Raw genomic sequence first — 19,035 nt, 5'->3', positions numbered from 1 at the left:
ACTCAGGAAAGTAGAGAGAAGTAGAGAAGAATCCGAAAAAGCTAGAGAAAAAGAGTTACTAGAAGAAGGAGAACGAGTCAGAATAGAACAACAAGACAGACAAAGAAATGCCCTTATTACAGGCATGTATCCTGTTCTCGCCAAGGGCCTGCCCAAGGTGACCCCGGAAGAACCCCGTAAATTGCCACCACCATTGGTCCCGACTAAATTACGTCATAAACAGACCGCAGCAGATATTTTCCTGTCCTCTTATTTAGATGATGTAGCTCCAGAGTATACCAATGTACGTGTACCACCTGCACCTGCTAATAATGTTCCTACCAATAATGTTCCTACCAATAATGTTCCTCAACAGTCTGTTCAGGATGACACGACTCCTCCCACTGTCCCACTTGTTACTGTTCCTCCTGCCACTAGTCCTAGAAATCCTTTTGGCCACCTTGCGTTGCCACAAACATTGCCTGCTCCATTACTGCTTCACCTACCCGACCAGTTCCAACATTCCCACCAATGACACAGCCAGTTCATGCTTTTGCTTCCGCTTCAGGAGGCGCAACAGGAGGTCTCCCTGTCACCCCGCCTCAAGTAAAACGAACGACACTTAGAGACCTAGCATTACAACGTACACCCAGGGCAGCGACATACGCAGCCCTTAAAGAGTATGGTACAGACTGCAGATATGACCCAGTACCAGGTGAAGACGGGATGGTACTATACTCCCTACGTTTACGGCGAGTCGCAAACTATTTGGTTCTTCTGCCACATATGAAAACACATCTAGATAACATATATCATTTTATTAGAACAGGGGAGAGACCAGAATGCATTCAAGAGGCCATGGCACACAATAAGGTCGAGACACAGAGCATGATTTTACAGTTTTTGATAAATTGTTTGATAAGGGAACGAGATCGGCCAGGCCACAGCAAAGAAGAAATGGATGGCCTGATTAAGTGGAGTAACAATATAGCTGACGGTAAACATAATACACAAGGTTGTATAGAAGCCATGTACAGAAAAATCCGTAAAGAAATTGTACTGATACACGAAAGGGAAAACGCAGCTAGGGAAGCTGAGAGAGATGACACCACAGAGGAAGAGGACGATTTATTGGATACAAGGGAAGCCCCAGGAACTATAGCGTATGTAGGTAAAGCAAGACCTTTTGACAGACCCATTCGCCTAGAAAGCAAGAAACGTTTTCTTTCTCCCATACCAGAACAATGTTCTCTTGAACATTTATTTCAAGACACTGATAAAGTACTGAAACAACGAATAGGTTACAGTGAACTTAGTACTATGCGTGAACAAGAATTAGCCTGATCAGCAGTACAATGGGCTGGAAATAACTGTGTATATAAAGATGATTCAGTAGCGCAAACATTTTTGACTCTTTCCCCAGACAAACAGCGACTAGCTGGTATGTACATGATCCAGCATCTCATTACACTATATGAGAGTCAGCATTCTGATCCAGGTCCCCTATATAATATATTAGAAGAATTACTCCTAAAAAGATGGAGAGGCCTAGGTACCGATTTAATTAATATCATTCTAGAACAACGACACAAATACAGAACTTTTCTGACTCCACATTTTGTTCCTGTTCCACCTCCAGTAAGACAACCCTTTTACATAGACAGACAGAATCCCTTACGAGAAGTTCACCCCGTCCAGGCCCCAGGGGGTGTGCTTCAACGAGTATTCGTATACACACCTTTAAGCAAAATGGAACTATTGGAAATGAAGAAAATAGTGCCTTGTCATGATAAAGATCCAGCAGGGTTTCACCGTGAATTAAAAGACATGTTACTCATGGGGGATTATACATATTCCGATATTCTTAAAATGTTAAAAGTACTGTTGCCCGCCGGTTTTTACGAAAAGCTTAAAGAAAAAGAATGGGAGGTGGGAGATAAAAAGATTAATTGGACTGAATTAGAAGACGAAGAAAATGGACGAACCCCAGGTACGGGTCTTGGGGACAAAGCTAAAGCATTACCAGGATTATTAGTATGCAATCTCAGCCTGCCAACAGAAACAAGATGTAGACACTAGTGATTTTTATTCCAGATTTGAGAAATGTTTTATTTTTAATAGCGGTTTGAAAACAAGTAGTGAATCATATCCACATCTTTTTGTGACCAAATTAGTCGAGAATTCCTTACCACAAGTCAAAAACAGAGTTCTGAAAGTCGAGAGCACATGGCAAGCAAATACCCCTTCTCAAATGTTACAAATGTTACAGTACCACCAGAACCGAATTAGAGAGGAACATGATCATGAACAGAGACGTATGAAAGACACGAAAATGAAAGTACTAGTTGCTCAGTCTGTTCCAGCAGACGGTCAGAAAAAGGGTACAGCACCGCCAGGTCATTCTGCAGCTCCCGTTAAAGGGAACTGCAACTACTGTAAACAGCCAGGTCACTATATAAACGAATGTACCGTTCTGAAATATAATATTGCTACAGGCAGGACGAAAGAAAGACCGCGTCCTCCCAGACCAGAACATGTTCCACAGAATATTCCACAGAATATTCCACAGAATACGCAACCTCCACAGCATGCACAGCAAACAGTAGCAGTACCCCAATCCCAACCTATTGCTGCCATGCAACATGTTACACAGCAAATGTACCAGTATGCACAGTCAGATTACCCCGATTATCAGCAGTACTCATGAAACAGCCTAGAGAGGGAGGTTGGCTTGCCTCTTATCGAGGTTCCTGTAGATCAAGAGGGTCCCTATGTACATAGCCAGGTATTAGGGAAAGACAGAAAATTTTTGATTGACACAGGGGCGAGCAGAACTACCATCAGTCATGACGAGGTTCCAGGGGCACCCCTCTCAGGCTCACAGAATGTTTCCCTGGGTTTTTCAGGAAAGCCTATTGTTAACGAAGTGTCAAAGCCAGTTTCTCTAGAAGTTGGTCCATTGTCCCGTACTACAGACTTGTTGCTTACGAAAGCATGCCCTGAAAATCTGCTTGGTATTAAAACGTTGAAAGCTCTAGGAGCAGTGATATGTTGTTCTCCGGAAGGAGTGAGATTATTTTTACGTGATTTCAAAGGTCATTATGTGTTGAGAGATTTTGATCTAAGATTGCAGAATGTACCACAGCATTTATGGGCACAAGGTCCGACTGATGTTGGTTGTATGCACATTACACCTTATCGTGTTACACTCATGCAAGGAGTTGTACTACCCAGAATCCGACAATACAAATTGCCCCCCGAGGCTGTAACAGCCTTACTGAAAATTATTGACGAACTGATTACCCAAGGAGTAGTTATAGAAACTGACTCCAATATATGTAATTCTCCAATCATTCCAATTCTTGAACAAACTGACCCAACTGCACCACCAGTCTATAGATTGGTGATTGACCTTCGAGAGCTGAATAAATGCATCATTCCTCAGTACCCAGTAGTACCAGACATCTCTTCCTTATTGACTGCCATTGATTCTGAAGCAGCGTTCTTTACTGTAATTGACCTCAAGAACGCTTTCTTTAGTGTCCCCATTCATCCGGAAAGCCAGTATCTTTTCGGATTCTCTTTAAATGGCCGTAGCTTCAAATTTGCACGTGCACCTCAAGGGTTCACGGAAAGTCCTAGTATTTACAGTCAAGCCCTGAAACGACAACTAGACAGTATCCACATGCCTACTGACACTGCTCTGCTGCAATACGTTGATGACTTGTTGATAACAGCACGGACCGAACGTGACTGCGAACGCGCGTCACTGACTGTCTTGTATTTCTTGTCCGAAAAGGGGCATAAAGTGTCCCCTTCGAAGCTACAATTCTGTGCCCAGCAAGTGGTATACCTTGGGCACTTGCTGTCCAAGTGGGGGAGACAGTTGACACCAGAACGCATCCAGTTAATTGCACATCTACCACAACCCAAGACACAAAAGGAAGTACGGGCCTTCATTGGCCTCACTTCTTACTGCAGACAATGGATCCCTCAGTACGCATATCTAGCTAAACCTCTCATACAGTTGACAACACAGGAGGCAGCGACTTCGACTGTCCTCCCTTGGACTCAGGAACACACACAAGCTTTTGACGAGTTAAAGAAAGCCTTATGTCAAGCACCAGTTTTAGCGACTCCATGTTACAGCAAACCTTTTACACTTTTTGTCACAGAACGCGATGGCACAGCATTATCTGTGCTCACACAAGATCAAGCAGGACACAATAAGCCTTGTGCTTATTTTTCTAGTACATTGGATCCAGTGGCCCAGGCTCTGCCTGCGTGCCTCAAATCAGTTGCAGCAACAGCTTTAGCAATCAGACAAAGCGACTCAATAGTGTTAGGACATCCCCTGACAGTACAAGTTCCACACTCAGTGGAAGTTCTTCTGAACCGTACCCAGACACAGCACTTGACTATAGCGAGACTGACAGGATATGAATTGACATTGTTTCAACCACACATAGAGATCAGACATTGCAATACATTAAACCCTGCCACATTGTTACCATCGAGCACAATTGACCCGACACCACATGACTGCGTAGAAGTCATCAATACTGTAACGAAACCCAGACAAGACTTGACAGACATTGCATTACCCGACCCAGACCTGACACTTTACGTGGATGGTTCATGCATGAGAACAAGCACAGGAGAGTTAGTGGCCGCCTATGCAGTGACCACTGAAACTGAAGTCATAGAAACACATCGTATTGACTCATTGTCTGCTCAAGCAGCAGAACTCATTGCTCTGACTCAAGCCTGCATCCGAGCCAAGAACCTGAAAGTTAACATATATACAGATTCACAGTATGCATTCGGAGTTGTTCACGACTTCGGCATCCTCTGGCAAGAAAGAGGTTTTTTAACTTATCATGGCGCCAAGATACAGCATGGTCCCCTCATTCAAGCTCTGTTAGAAGCTATACACTTACCTGCATCCATTGCTATCATGAAGTGCAAAGCACATACGAAAGTCACAGATACCATTTCCCAGGGTAACGACCTGGCAGATCGAACAGCTAAACTCACAGCTCAGACTCAAACAGACATTCCAACGGACATGACAAAGACTGAAGTAACATCACAGACACATTGTATGACAGTGAGGGATCCCACTCTAGATGTACTCGACATACAGACACATGCCACTCCAGACGAAATCAAGAAATGGACTGAACAAGGAGGGATCCAGACAGATCAGGGATGGATGACGAAGGGTAGAGCCACTTGGTTCCTCCCCGACTCTATGGTTCAAATTATCATTAATACAGCACGTAGTCCAGCACATTTAGGAGAAAAAGCCATGTTAGACAGCATTCAGAACCTTTGGTTCAACAAGCATTTACGTGCAGCAGCAAAACAGAAAGTGCGTACCTGTATGATCTGTTGTCAGTTCAATCCAGGCAAAGGCATACCCGTGGAACAAGGTGGATTCCATCCTCCTGACAATCCTTTTGAAGTCCTCCAGATGGATTATATCCAGATGGACCGATGTAGAGGATTTAAATATGTCCTCGTAATTGTATGTGCCCTTTCCAGATGGACAGAAGCATATCCAGTCCCAGATTACACTGCCGCGACCACTGCCAAGCAGTTGGTTCGTGAATTTTTCCCGCGATACGGTTTGCCCCGTGTTGTGTACTCAGATAATGGACAGCCATTCTCGTCCGAGCTTATGAAACAGGTATCACTCCTGTTAGGTTACCAGTGGAAATTTCACTGTGTACGACACCCCGAAGCAGCAGGTCTCGTCGAACGCCACAACCAAACTCTGAAAACACGATTAGCCAAGGTCTGTGCAGAAAAAGGTGTAGATTGGATAGTAGCCTTGCCAGTTGCCCTCTTCTATATGCGCATGGTTGCTCATTCTAGAACCGGACTATCTCCTTATGAAGTAGTCTTCGGCCGACCTCCCAATATGTGGGGAACGCCTATGCCTCGTAGAATTACCGATGTCGACAGTAATATGCTGACAGATTACCTCGCTTCCTTGATGTCTGCACTACTATCTTGTCGTTCACAGGTCGCGGCTGCCTTCCCGGACAACACCCAAGTAAAACCGTATGAAATCGTTCCTGGGAATTATGTCTACGTACGAAATTTCGAGCGCACAAGCCCTCTGGAGCCGAGGTGGAAGCAGCCAAAGTTGGTGTTGATGACGACGAGAACCGCAGTGAAGTTAGAAGGTCGCATGGGGTGGTTACATTCGAGCCATGTTAAACGGTGTTACGGACTGTGTCCAGGAACTGAAATCAAAGACTGCCCCCTTTCGGACACTGACTCTAAACTCCCCCTGTTAGAGAAAACTCCCCAACAGGAATATCGAGCAAAGTTGAGGTCTAGTAAGTCAGACAGCGTTTAATTGTTTAAGTCCCCCTCGGGTGAAGCGGTTAGACAGGTTTCTGAAATGAATAAGATAGACCCAAGTAGTCAGAGAGATAGGCGTATCAAGAAGAGAGAACAATATTGCAAGAACTTGCACAGCCGAAGTATCATAACGTTAATTTTCATGTTTATTCTGAGCATTTCGATTGTCTGTATAAGCTTCATGTTACATGAATTCTTTCCTTCTTTTGGTTTACATGCACATAATTCCTCTAATGACTCTGTAGAGCACACTTTCAGCGACCTGCCCCCTCATGAATTATCCTATCGACTAGCAATGCGCAACAATACATTCATTCATATGTTACACCACACTCACCAGACCAGCAATGCCACCAATTGCTGGGTATGTGGCCGACTCCCACCTTATCAGAAATACAAGGGAGCTCTGCCCCTCTTTCCCTACCCGTTTACACATAATGGTTCATGTGGAGCATGGTTTGCTTTAATGTCTTCCTTAGACAGTCCAAAGTTTCCCAAGGCAATTGGATTTGGGGGAACCTGAATACAGTCATGAATAAAGCGTGTTTCCCAGACGCAGACGGTCTTCCCCAAAGGAGAGGGACCGACTTAGAAAATGAAGTATATGAATTAGGTAATTTTTCCCTCAATCTCATGATCCTGAACGTCCAGTCCGAGATTAATTCGAACTTGCCGTTTATAACAGTTTTGCCAGTGAAAGGCGAACTATGTGTTAGAAAGAATGGTTCAGTACATCTAGGACACAGTGATTGTAATACTGTGGTCGAATTCAGTGACAAAGGAAAGTCTACTTTCAAAGCCTCTCGCCATTCTTATTTCATTTGTGGTCACACCGCTTATGTACATCTGCCCCCTGATTGGGATGGAACGTGTTACATTGCGTTCCTATTACCACCTGTTTTCCTAGCACCACCTGATTATCATCGAAATCCACGCCTTGTGCATGTAAGACATAGAAGGGAGATCAAGTCCCCAATAGTCGATCAGACTGAGACAACATGGGAACAATATACAGATTTCAATAAAGGATTCTTTTTCTTTATAGGTCCTGTCCAAAACACTAAATTGATACGCAGATTGACTAGAACACTGGAAGCGGTAGTGAATGAAACTACGCCTGCATTAGGTAACCTGACCGAAGAGCAATCTGCTATGAGAATCGTTGTTCTTCAAAATCGCCTTGTCCTTGACGTCATCCTGGCCGATAGGGGCGGGGCTTGTAGAGTGATCGGATCTAGTTGTTGCGTGTTTATTCCTAATAACGCGCCATCCGTGTATAAGGCCATAACACGGCTTCATGAAATTGCTCACCTGATACACCAGAATCCAGGCACCTGGACTTGGTCCGGTTGGCTCTGGAGTGTGATGGCTGCCTGGGGATGGAAATTGCTATCATTCCTGGGATTAATACTACTCATCCTATTCAGTTGTTGTCTCTGTCTGCAATGTGGGCCAGCGATTTGCGGCTTGTGCGCCACAGCTTGTATTCCAGGTCCAAGTTCCCGTTCCCGAATGATAAAAGATGAACAAATGATGTTATATGAACAGATAGATGGTCTCATGAAAATATATATATCCTGATGGGTGTAGTAGGGGACAAGGAGGGAATGAGGAAATAGAAATTTCTAGGTAAACCTATGTGTCCCCCACTCGCACCCCATCCATGCACACGTGTCCCATGTATGTCATGTAATTCCTTTTCTGTGCCCGCTAGAAAGACGCAAATACATTTGCGTCCAATGTTAACATGTCAGTTATACAGTTCTCCAAGAAAATCACGTTAATTAGACTTCTAGGCCTATGGCGCCAACGTCTTTACATGGTGCACTTTCGAATCTCGCACACGTTTTCCTCCATGTTTTCTGGCCCAGTTGAGCCAGACCCTTAATCGAGGCTCCGAGTTCTTTTCTGCCTCTGAAAGCTGCCGTTTAGGTATGCATCCCTGACCTCTGCCTTACTTCCTGCTCAGACAAGCGGTGCCCGGCTCGGCCTGGTCAGCTTGCCAAGACGATGTTTTACCTACAAGTTATCTGCTCAGCCTCCTCGAAAACACATTCCAGTCTAGTGAAATAGGTAAACATATTCCCGGCTGCAGAGCAAAGGGCCCTGCCTTCCTGTCTCCATGCAAGTAATTTACTGCTCCCGTTACCATGGTAGGCCCATGGCCCCCGCACCCTACATGAAGATCCATATGCACGCACTAGCATTCAGTGATGAATGGCCCCTGCCCGAGAGACCTTTTACTCCAGACACTACATCCTCAAAACATACGATATCAGATATGCTGTATGTATAGGTCGTTCTGACATCCCAGACATTAGTCTCCTCTACTAGTGCTAAAGTCAAAGCCCCAGCTCCCCCAGTCATGCTCAGTTGCGCGCGCATCTGTAATAACAAATTTCTGCTGATTCTGCAAATCTATCCTGAAGCATCCACCCACATGTGACGTTTCTTGTGACGATTCTCTGACATGTCAAGTGCACGCCCATGTGTACGCCTTCTTACACGCCTCCTGTTACGCACATGTGTTTTTATCTCTCTCTTTTCACCTGTTACGCCTACTGTATTCACTTCAAGTATACTGTTTTACTATATATAATGTGTGATGTTAATAAAATGTTGAATGTCCCTTCCTGAACCTTAGTGGTGATGGAACCCGATGTCCCATGCTTCGAAGCATTTCATTAAAGCCCGTATGACTCAGATACCACGGACTCTGCCTCTCATTTCATTGAGCTATCCTTTATGTAATTTAATGTAATCAAAAATTGTACGGTAAAATATTTACCACAGAAGGACCATGAGCATCTTGCCCTGCTACCTTCTTCCCCTCTCAGCCACGATCAGCCACGATCGGCCAAGTCCTCTCTATTAGGGTAGAGAGTGAACATTTCTTGGACCTCAGAAACTGAGGGATGTAGACCCAATATGTCTTCCAAGCGCCTAGAGACCTGGTGCCCAATCTGGCATGGTGTTTTTCAGCTTACCCGACCAATCCGGTTGCAAGGTGGACTTTAACAATACTGCTAAAAAGGCACTCCCAGACATCCCTGAGGCCTTCATTTGCATAGACCCTGCCCTTCTCTTTGTCCTGCTTCCCACAAAGCAACGCAACACTGCAACAGTATAGAAGTCCTGCAGGCTTCCTTGCTAAATGCAGCTGAACATAGAGCGCACCTTCTTTACTGCAAGGCAAATACATAAAAAATGTTGAGGAGAGACTAATTGAAAAATACATATTACGGGGACAGCACTGGGACCTGCTTTATTTTTCTCAATTAGTCTTGAAAACAAAAAAGATTTCTCTCCTAAAAGCTGTTAAAAATATGGAACGCTTCACGAATTTGCGTGTCATCCTTGCGCAGGGGCCATGCTAATCTTCTCTGTATCGTTCCAATTTTAGTATATGTGCTGCCGAAGCGAGCACAATTTATTAATGAACTGACAATGTTTATAAACTCTCTAAATCTACAGTCTCTAGACATAGGGTGGCCTGGCAGAGATGCTCAGATGGCCAGTACGCATTCAAATCTGAGCCAATGGCCAAAAATGTATAAAGAGTAGCAATCTATTATTCTTCACTGCAGTTGCGGTCCAAGGCTAAACACACCGTAAGTATGTCGATTATGCCAGGGTTGCAAAGGCTCATGGTTCGGGCTACAGACAAGGAGCATTGTGACGTCACGCTGCCTGTGGAACAGTGATATTAAAGGTAAAACAGCTGCACAGTAGGTTAGATGAAGGGCTCTGAGAGTAGAAAGGCAGCATGCTTGGGTCCCTGGACAAGGTGAGCTTATGATAATGTGTCTGAATTTTCGCCTGTGTTGTAATATTAAACCCCTTATTGTTGTAAACGCCTACTTACTAATGAGTTCTCAAGCTCAGCCCCAAACAGACCTGGAACTGATAATGTTAATGCAAACTATTTAAGAAACTGAGCCTGATCTAAAAGATTTCCTTGGATCTAGGACCATTTCGCCTAGCTTTTAGGTCCTTCCTTCTCCTAAAGTCCTTTGTAAAACTTAGGAAAACCTCACAGAACAGACTTTCAGGAGGTCAGATGGCTTTCCTTGTGCCTTCACACACACACACACACACTTTCTAGCCCTCTTAAGGATAAAAGGATGGGTGAGTCTACATAGGGCCAGTGGCGCAATGGATAACGTGTCTGACTACGGATCAGAAGATTGTAGGTTCGACTCCTATCTGGCTCGGAAGGGTTGTAGGTCCCTGTTTGATTATATTCCTGTGGAATTCTTATTTACCTCAGACTTGTTATAGGTTCAATATTCTCCAGCAGGACTCATCCAGCAGTTGTTCCACGGTAAAGCGCAAGTAATAGGACCACAGCTAGTTAAACGTTTCCCATTTGTTGCTGGACTCTATGTGATGGCCGTCACGTGGTGTGCTGCTTTTGTATTTCAACAAGGGTCCCTTATTCTCTTAATTACAAAAACGCTTGTTGACAAAAGTATGTGTGCGTGAGGTTCTGTGGGCGTAGGCAGGTGTGTGCAATTGAATGCTTACCCATTTACATGTGTGAGAGGGACAAACCAACTCCTTCTGGGCTGCAGGCTTACAACTGGTAGCCCCAGTAGTCAGGCAGAACCACAGATAAAGAAAGAGAGAGAGAAAGTTGGTTCATTATTAGAGAAGGACCATGAGCATCTTGCCCTGCTACCTTCTTCCCCTCTCAGCCACGATCGGCCAAGACCTCTCTATTAGGGTAGAGGGTGAACATTTCTTGGACCTCAGAAACGGAGGGATGTAGACCCAATATGTCCTCCAAGCGCCTAGAGACCTGGTGCCTAATCTGGCATGGTGTTTTTCAGCTTACCTGACCAATCCGGTTGCAAGGTGGACTTTAACAATACTGCTAAAAAGGCACTCCCAGACATCCCTGAGGCCTTCATTTGCATAGGCCCTGCCCTTCTCTTTGTCCTGCTTCCCACAAAGCAACGCAACACTGCAACAGTATAGATTTGGGGGTGGTGAAGAATAATGACAGGGATTCTAAAAAAGAGAAAGAAAAGTCCCAGAAGCCCTGCAGGCTTTCTTGCTAAATGCAGCTGAACATAGAGTGCACCTTCTTTACTGCAAGGCAAATGCATTAAAAATGTTGAGGAGAGACTAATTGAAAAATACATATTACGGGGACAGCACTGGAACCTGCTTTATTTTTTCAATTAGTCTTGAAAACAAATAAGATTTCTCTCCTAAAAGCTGTTAAAAATATGGAACACTTCACGAATTTGCGTGTCATCCTTGCGCAGGGGCCATGCTAATCTTCTTTGTACCGTTCCAATTTTAGTACATGTGCTGCCGAAGCGAGCACAATTTATTGATGAACTGACAATGTTTATAAACTCTCTCAATCTACAGTCGCTAGACATAGGGTGGCCTGGCAGAGATGCTCAGATGGCCAGTACGCATTCAAATCTGAGCCAATGGTCAAAAATGTATAAAGAGTAGCAATCCATTATTCTTCACTGCATTTGTGGTTCAAGACTAAACACACCGTAAGTATGTAGATTATGCCAGGGTTGCAAAGGCTCATGGTTCGGGCTACAGACAAGGAGCATTGTGACGTCACGCTGCCTGTGGAACAGTGATATTAAAGGTAAAACAGCTGCACAGTAGGTTAGGTGAAGGCCTCTGAGAGTAGAAAGGCAGCATGCTTGGGTCCCTGGACAAGGTGAGCTTATGATAATGTGTCTGAATTTTTGCCTGTGTTGTAATATTAAACCCCTTATTGTTGTAAACGCCTACTTACTAAGGAGTTCTCAAGCTCAGCCCGAAACAGACCTGGAACTGATAATGTTAATGCAAACTATTTAAGAAACTGAGCCTGATCTACAAGATTTCCTTGGATCTAGGACCATTTCGCCTAGCTTTTAGGTCCTTCCTTCTCCTTAAGTCCTTTGTACAACTTAGGAAAACCTCACAGAACAGACTTTCAGGAGGTCAGATGGGTTTCCTTGTGCCTTCACACACACACACACTTTCTAGCCCTCTTAAGGATAAAAGGATGGGTGAGTTTACATATGGCCAGTGGCGCAATGGATAACGCGTCTGACTAGGGATCAGAAGATTGTAGGTTTGACTCCTATCTGGCTTGGAAGGGTTGTAGGTCCCTGTTTGATTATATTCCTGTGGCATTCTTATTTACCTCAGACTTGTTGTAGGTTCAATATTCTCCAGCAGGACTCATCCAGCAGTTGTTCAACGGTAGAGCGCAAGTAAAGGGACCTCAGCTAGTTAAACGTTTCCCATTTGCTGCTGGACTCTATGTGATGGCCGTCACGTGGTGTGCTGCTTTTGTATTTCAACATGGGTCCCTTGTTCTCTTAATTATAAAAAAGCTTGTTGACAAAAGTGTGTGTGCGTGAGGGTCTGTGAACGTAGGCAGGTGTGTGCAATTGAATGCTTACCCATTTATATGTGTGAGAGGAACAAACCAACTCCTTGTGGGGTGCAGGCTTACAACTGGTAGCCCAGTAGCCAGGCAGAACCACAGGTAAAGAGAGAGAGAAAGTTGGTCCATTATTAGAGAAGGACCATGAGCATCTTGCCCTACTACCTCCTTCCCCTCTTAGCCACGATCGGCCACGACCTCTCTATTAGGGTAGAGGGTGAACATTTCTTGGACCTCAGAAACTGAGCGATGTAGACCCAATATGTCCTCCAAGCGCCTAGAGACCCGGTGCCCAATCTGGCTTGGTGTTTTTCAGCTTACCCGACCAATCCGGTTGCAAGGTGGACTTTAACAATACTGCTAGAAAGGCACTCCCAGACATCCCTGAGGCGTTCATTTGCATAGGCCCTGCCCTTCTCTTTGTCCTGCTTCCCACAAAGCAACGCAACACTGCAGCAGTATAGATTTGGGGGTGGTGAAGAATAATGACAGGGAGGCTAAAAAAGAGAAAGAAAAGTCCCAGAAGTCCTGCAGGCTTCCTTGCTAAATGCAGTTGAACATAGAGCGCACCTTCTTTACTGCAAGGCAAATACATTAAAAATGTTGAGGAGAGACTAATTGAAAAATACATATTACGGGGACAGCACTGGGACCTGCTTTATTTTTTCAATTAGTCTTGAAAACAAAAAAGATTTCTCTCCTAAAAGCTGTTAAAAATATGGAACGCTTCACGAATTTGCGTGTCATCCTTGCGCAGGGGCCATGCTAATCTTCTCTGTATCATTCAAATTTTAGTATATGTGCTGCCGAAGCGAGCACACTTTATAGATGAACTGACAACGTTTACAAACTCTCTAAATCTACAGTCTCTAGACATAGGGTGGCCTGGCAGAGATGCTCAGATGGCCAGTACGCATTCTAATCTGAGCCAATGGTCAAAAATGTATGAAGAGTAGCAATCCATTATTCTTCACTGCATTTGTGGTCCAAGACTAAACACACCGTAAGCATGTAGATTATGCCAGGGTTGCAAAGGCTCATGGTTCGGGCTACAGACAAGGAGCATTGTGACGTCACGCTGCCTGTGGATCAGTGATATCAAAGGTAAAACAGCTGCACAGTAGGTTAGGTGAAGGGCTCTGAGAGTGGAAAGGCAGCATGCTTGGGTCCCTGGACAAGGTGAGCTTATGATAATGTGTCTGAATTTTCGCCTGTGTTGTAATATTAAAGCCCTTATTGTTGTAAACGCCTACTTACTAAGGAGTTCTCAAGCTCAGCCCTATGTGTGTGTGTGTGGGTGAAGGTACAAAGAAACCCATCTGACCTCCTGAAAGTCTGTTCTGTGAGGTTTTCCTAAGTTGTACTGATGGAGCGGTAATTTCTTCTGGTAGTTTCTCAATGCAAAACCCTCATGCTACCTCTAATTTACCGCTCAAAAGGTGTTGGGCCCTTCACACCATGTATTACCTTCAGGAGATTTTAAATAAAGATGAACAGTCAAAAATGCAATTATTATTTGAGCCAATAAAGAGAGTTGTTGAGTATTTAAAGGGTTTTATTTTCTAGTCAAAAGTTAATGTTTCTCTGACCCTTTATTCATTATTAAACTATCAATCAGGTTACAGAATTTGGAAAACAGGAAAAATAGCATTAATACAGAACATATTACAGTCTGCATATAAGCATTACATATAGGAAGGAAAATCTGGCACAAAATGTCATTCAAAACTCTTAAAGAGTTGCTAAGAAAAATAGTCTTGCAAGGCTAATCAAAAATTGAATAGTTTGCAAAAATCTCCCATTAAGAGAAATAAATGCATAAGTCAAATGAATCTTTTCAGACCTAATTAATTAGTCAAAGCATAAACATAAAGTTTAGCATCTAAAACTAAAAAGCCTTTCTATCTGTTGCTGTTCTTCTGTATCTGTCTGTGTCTAAAGAGAAAGCAGAGAGTGAGGCAGCCCGCTCTTCACCAGACCTCAAAAGAATGTGGCCTGCAGTGCCAAGATATGACGTGGAAGCAAGAAACCTCCCCCTGACTCTCCTCGGACGCCCATGCACCCATGACGATCTCGTACCTAACCCATAGGATGTCTGGCCTAATCTGTTCCTTCTCTCAAGAGCTCACACACCCCCTAATGAGCCTAGAAGCCAGCTGAGCTAAGAAAGCCAGCCCCCATCCAGAGAGGACATTATTTTATACTCTAAATTTTGGCAGACCACACAAAAAAGGTTACATCTTTAGGAAAACTTGTACATGATTGGTCAGTCATGATGGCATGAGTTCTCACTACCCTGACTCATTCTAAAAAACCTGACTTTGCGAGTTTTAACAAAAGAAGCATACATGAATAATACATTTATAAACATTTGCAACATTTACTAGGAAAAATGTTTCTATAGTTTTCCATCCTTCCTGTCACAGTGCAGTCAGATGGATATTTTTAACTAACTGGTACATTGGCACAGTCACAAGAATGTACAGTTCAAGATGTCCTTCACTTCTTGTCATGAGGAAAGCTGCCACAGTCTGCGCATGCTTCCTTCTCAGTAAATTGCAAGCCATAGCCTTGATGGATTCACAGGCAGCTATGTTTTGTGTAGGCCCCAAAAATAAACAAACACAAAGATAACATTAATTTCATGTAATGTTCAAAGCTAAAAAGGTCACTTTTCTCTACATTGCAAAAAAACACATGTTAATTCTGCAAAAGAGTTACAGACTGATTAGGCCTCACTTTCATGTTTTTCATGTGCCATGTTTTTAACTTGCACCAAAATGTGCATGGCAATTTAAATGCAGTCTGTCTGAAGCACAAAAAATAAATAAAACAATGCCTGATTGCAGATGAAATCTGCTCCATCAGTACAAAGGACTTTAGGAGAAGGAAGGACCTAAAAGCTAGGCGAAATGGTCCTAGATCCAAGGAAATCTTTTAGATCAGGCTCATTTTCTTAAATAGTTTGCATTAACATTATCAGTTCCAGGTCTGTTTGGGGCTGAGCTTGAGAACTCCTTAGTAAGTAGGCGTTTACAACAATAAGGGGTTTAATATTACAACGCAGGCGAAAATTCAGACACATTATCATAAGCTCACCTTGTCCAGGGACCCAAGCATGCTGCCTTTCTACTCTCAGAGCCCTTCACCTAACCTACTGTGCAGCTGTTTTACCTTTAATATCACTGTTCCACAGGCAGCGTGACGTCACAATACTCCTTGTCTGTAGTCCGAACAATGAGCCTTTGCAACCCTGGCATAATCTACATACTTACGGTGTGTTTAGTCTTGGACCACAAATGCAGTAAAGAATAATGGATTGCTACTCTTCATACATTTTTGACAATTGGCTCAGATTTGAATGCGTACTGGCCATCTGAGCATCTCTGCCAGTCCACCCTATGTCTAGAGACTGTAGATTTAGAGAGTTTATAAACATTGTCAGTTCATCAATAAAGTGTGCTCGCTTCGGCAGCACATATACTAAAATTGGAACGATAGAGAGTAGATTAGGCTGGCCCCTGCGCAAGGATGACACGCAAATTCGTGAAGCGTTCCATATTTTTAACAGCTTTTGGGAGAGAAATCTTCTTTGTTTTCAAGACTAATTGAAAAAATAAAGCAGGTCCCAGTGCTGTCCCCGTAATATGTATTTTTCAATTAGTCTCTCCTCAACATTTTTAATGTATTTGCCTTGCAGTAAAGAAGGTGCGCTCTATGTTCAGCTGCATTTAACAAGGAAGCCTGCAGGACTTCTGGGACTTTTCTTTCTCTTTTTTAGAATCCCTGTCATTTTTCTTCACCACCCCCAAATCTATACAGTTGCAGTGTTGCGTTGCTTTGTGGGAAGCAGGACAAAGTGAAGGGCAAGGCCTATGCAAATGAAGGCCTCAGGGATGTCTGGGAGTGCCTTTTTAGCAGTATTGTTAAAGTCCACCTTGCAACCGGATTGGTCAGGTAAGATGAAAAACACCATGCCAGATTGGGCACCAGGTCTCTAGGCGCTTGGAGGACATATTGGGTCTACATCCCTCAGTTTCTGAGGTCCAAGAAATGTTCACCCTCTACCCTAATAGAGAGGTCGTGGCCGATTGTGGCTGAGAGGGAAGAAGGTAGCAGGGCAAGATGCTCATGGTCCTTCTCTAATAATGGACTAACTTTCTCTCTCTCTCTCCTTACCTGTGGTTCTGCATGGCTACTGGAGCTACCAGTTGTAAGCGTGCAGCCTGCAGCCCACAAGGAGTTGGTTTGTCCCTCTCACACATGTAAATGGGTAAGCATTCAATTGCACACACCTGCCTACGTCCACAGACCCTCACGCACACACACTTTTGTCAACAAGCTTTTTGTAATTAAGAGAATAAGGGACCCATGTTGAAATACAAAAGCAGCACACCACGTGATGGCCATCAGATAGAGTCCAGCAGCAAATGGGAAACGTTTAACTAGCCGTGGTCCAATTACTTGCGCTCTACCGTGGAACAACTGCTGGATGAGTCCTGCTGGAGAATATGGAACCTATAACAAGTCTGAGGTAAATAAGAATTCCACAGGAATATAATCAAACAGGGACCTACAACCCTTCCGAGCCAGATAAGAGTCGAACCTACAATTTTCTGATCCGTAGTCAGAGGCGTTATCCATTGCGCCACTGGCCCTATGTAGACTCACCCATCCTTTTATCCTTAAGAGGGCTAGAAAGTGTGTGTGTGTGTGTGTGTGTGTGTGTTTGCATGTGTGTGTGTGTGTGTGTGTGAAGGCACAAGGAAACCCATCTGACCTCCTGAAAGTCTGTTCTGTGAGGTTTTCCTAAGTTGTACTGATGGAGCGGTAATTTCTTCTGGTAGTTTCTCAATGCAAAACCCTCATGCTACCTCTAATTTACCACTCAAAAGGTGTTGGGCCCTTCACACCATGTATTACCTTCAGGAGACTTTAAATAAAGATGAACAGTCAAAAATGCAATTATTATTTGAGCCAATAAAGAGAGTTGTTGAGTATTTAAAGGGTTTTATTTTCTAGTCAAAAGTTAATGTTTCTCTGACCCTTTATTCATTAGTAAAATATCAATCAGGTTACAGAATTTGGAAAACAGGAAAAATAGCATTAATACAGAACTTATTACAGTCTGCATATAAGTATTACATATAGGAAGGAAAATCTGCCACAAAATGTCATTCAAAACTCTTAAAGAGTTTCTAAGAAAAATAGTCTTGCAAGGCTAATCAAAAATTGAATAGTTTGCAAAAATCTCCCATTAAGAGAAATAAATGCATAAGTCAAATACATCTTTTCAGACCTAATTGATTAGTCAAAGCATAAACATAAAGTTTAGCATCTAAATCTAAAAAGCCTTTCTATCTGTTGCTATTCTTCTGCATCTGTCTGTGTCTAAAGAGCAAGCAGAGAGTGAGGCAGCCCGCCCTTCACCAGACCTCAAAAGAATGTGGCCTGCAGTGCCAAGATATGACGTGGAAGCAAGAAACCTCCCCCTGACTCTCCTTGCACCCGTGACGATCTCGTACCTAGCCCATAGGATGTCTGGCCTAATCTGTTCCTTCTCTCAAGAGCTCACACACCCCCTAATGAGCCTAGAAGCCAGCTGAGCTAAGAAAGCCAGCCCCCATCCAGAGAGGATATTATTTTATACTCTAAATTTTGGCAGACCACACAAAAAAGGTTATATCTTCAGGAAAACTTGTACGTGATTGGTCAGTCATGATGGCATGAGTTCTCCCTAAGTGTGAGCGCAAAATCCTTTACGCTTGCGGATTTTGCGGATTTTCGGTAAATCCGCAATCCGCGAACGCTCGCGAATTTACCAAAAATCCGCAAATTCGCACGCAGCGGATTTTTTTTTCTTGGTGATACAATTTTGCGGCGCGCGGCGTTTACTTAACGTCATTCAGCGTTTGCCAAGTTGTTTTTCTCGATATTTTGCGAGTGCTGCGCCATTTTGGATCTTGCTGCGGGATCCCGCGGGAATTTGGCGAGCGCGATTACGTCATCGCGGCTTGCCAACTTGCACAGCGAGAGTTTGTCAACGCGAGTACGCCGTGATCATGTATCACGGGACTTCGCAATTGCGAGCTTGTAGATGCGGCAAGCAGCACAATCTTGCACTCGCGAAAATACAAAATTTGCAATTCTGCACAAGAAATCCGCCAGCATGCAGCATAAACCTTCTGGAAATGATGATTTTTATCAGAATAACTCCTCAGGTTGACATTTGCCTGCACTTTTTTTGCGAGGAGTCCATTTTGGGG

General features: G+C 43.7%; 4 non-coding genes across 4 annotated transcripts; 1 reads left to right on the top strand and 3 right to left on the bottom strand.

The window, feature by feature from the left end:
- Positions 1-9,674: 9,674 nt before the first annotated feature.
- On the bottom strand, positions 9,675-9,781 carry LOC147708163 (U6 spliceosomal RNA). The gene has a single exon (XR_015297129.1). It is a non-coding gene; the product is annotated as a U6 spliceosomal RNA (small nuclear RNA).
- Positions 9,782-11,582: 1,801 nt separating this feature from the next.
- Positions 11,583-11,689, bottom strand: LOC147708162 (U6 spliceosomal RNA). The gene has a single exon (XR_015296874.1). It is a non-coding gene; the product is annotated as a U6 spliceosomal RNA (small nuclear RNA).
- Positions 11,690-13,481: 1,792 nt separating this feature from the next.
- On the bottom strand, positions 13,482-13,588 carry LOC147708161 (U6 spliceosomal RNA). Its single transcript, XR_015296785.1, has one exon. It is a non-coding gene; the product is annotated as a U6 spliceosomal RNA (small nuclear RNA).
- A 2,640-nt stretch (positions 13,589-16,228) lies between these two features.
- LOC147708160 (U6 spliceosomal RNA) lies at positions 16,229-16,335 on the top strand. The gene has a single exon (XR_015296894.1). It is a non-coding gene; the product is annotated as a U6 spliceosomal RNA (small nuclear RNA).
- Positions 16,336-19,035: the final 2,700 nt, after the last annotated feature.

The sequence above is a fragment of the Lissotriton vulgaris genome, chromosome 6, assembly GCF_964263255.1.
Source record: "Lissotriton vulgaris chromosome 6, aLisVul1.2, whole genome shotgun sequence".
NCBI lineage: Eukaryota > Metazoa > Chordata > Amphibia > Caudata > Salamandridae > Lissotriton > Lissotriton vulgaris.
Note: the sequence above shows the minus strand (reverse complement) of the source record. Positions and strands in the feature narration are given on the sequence as shown.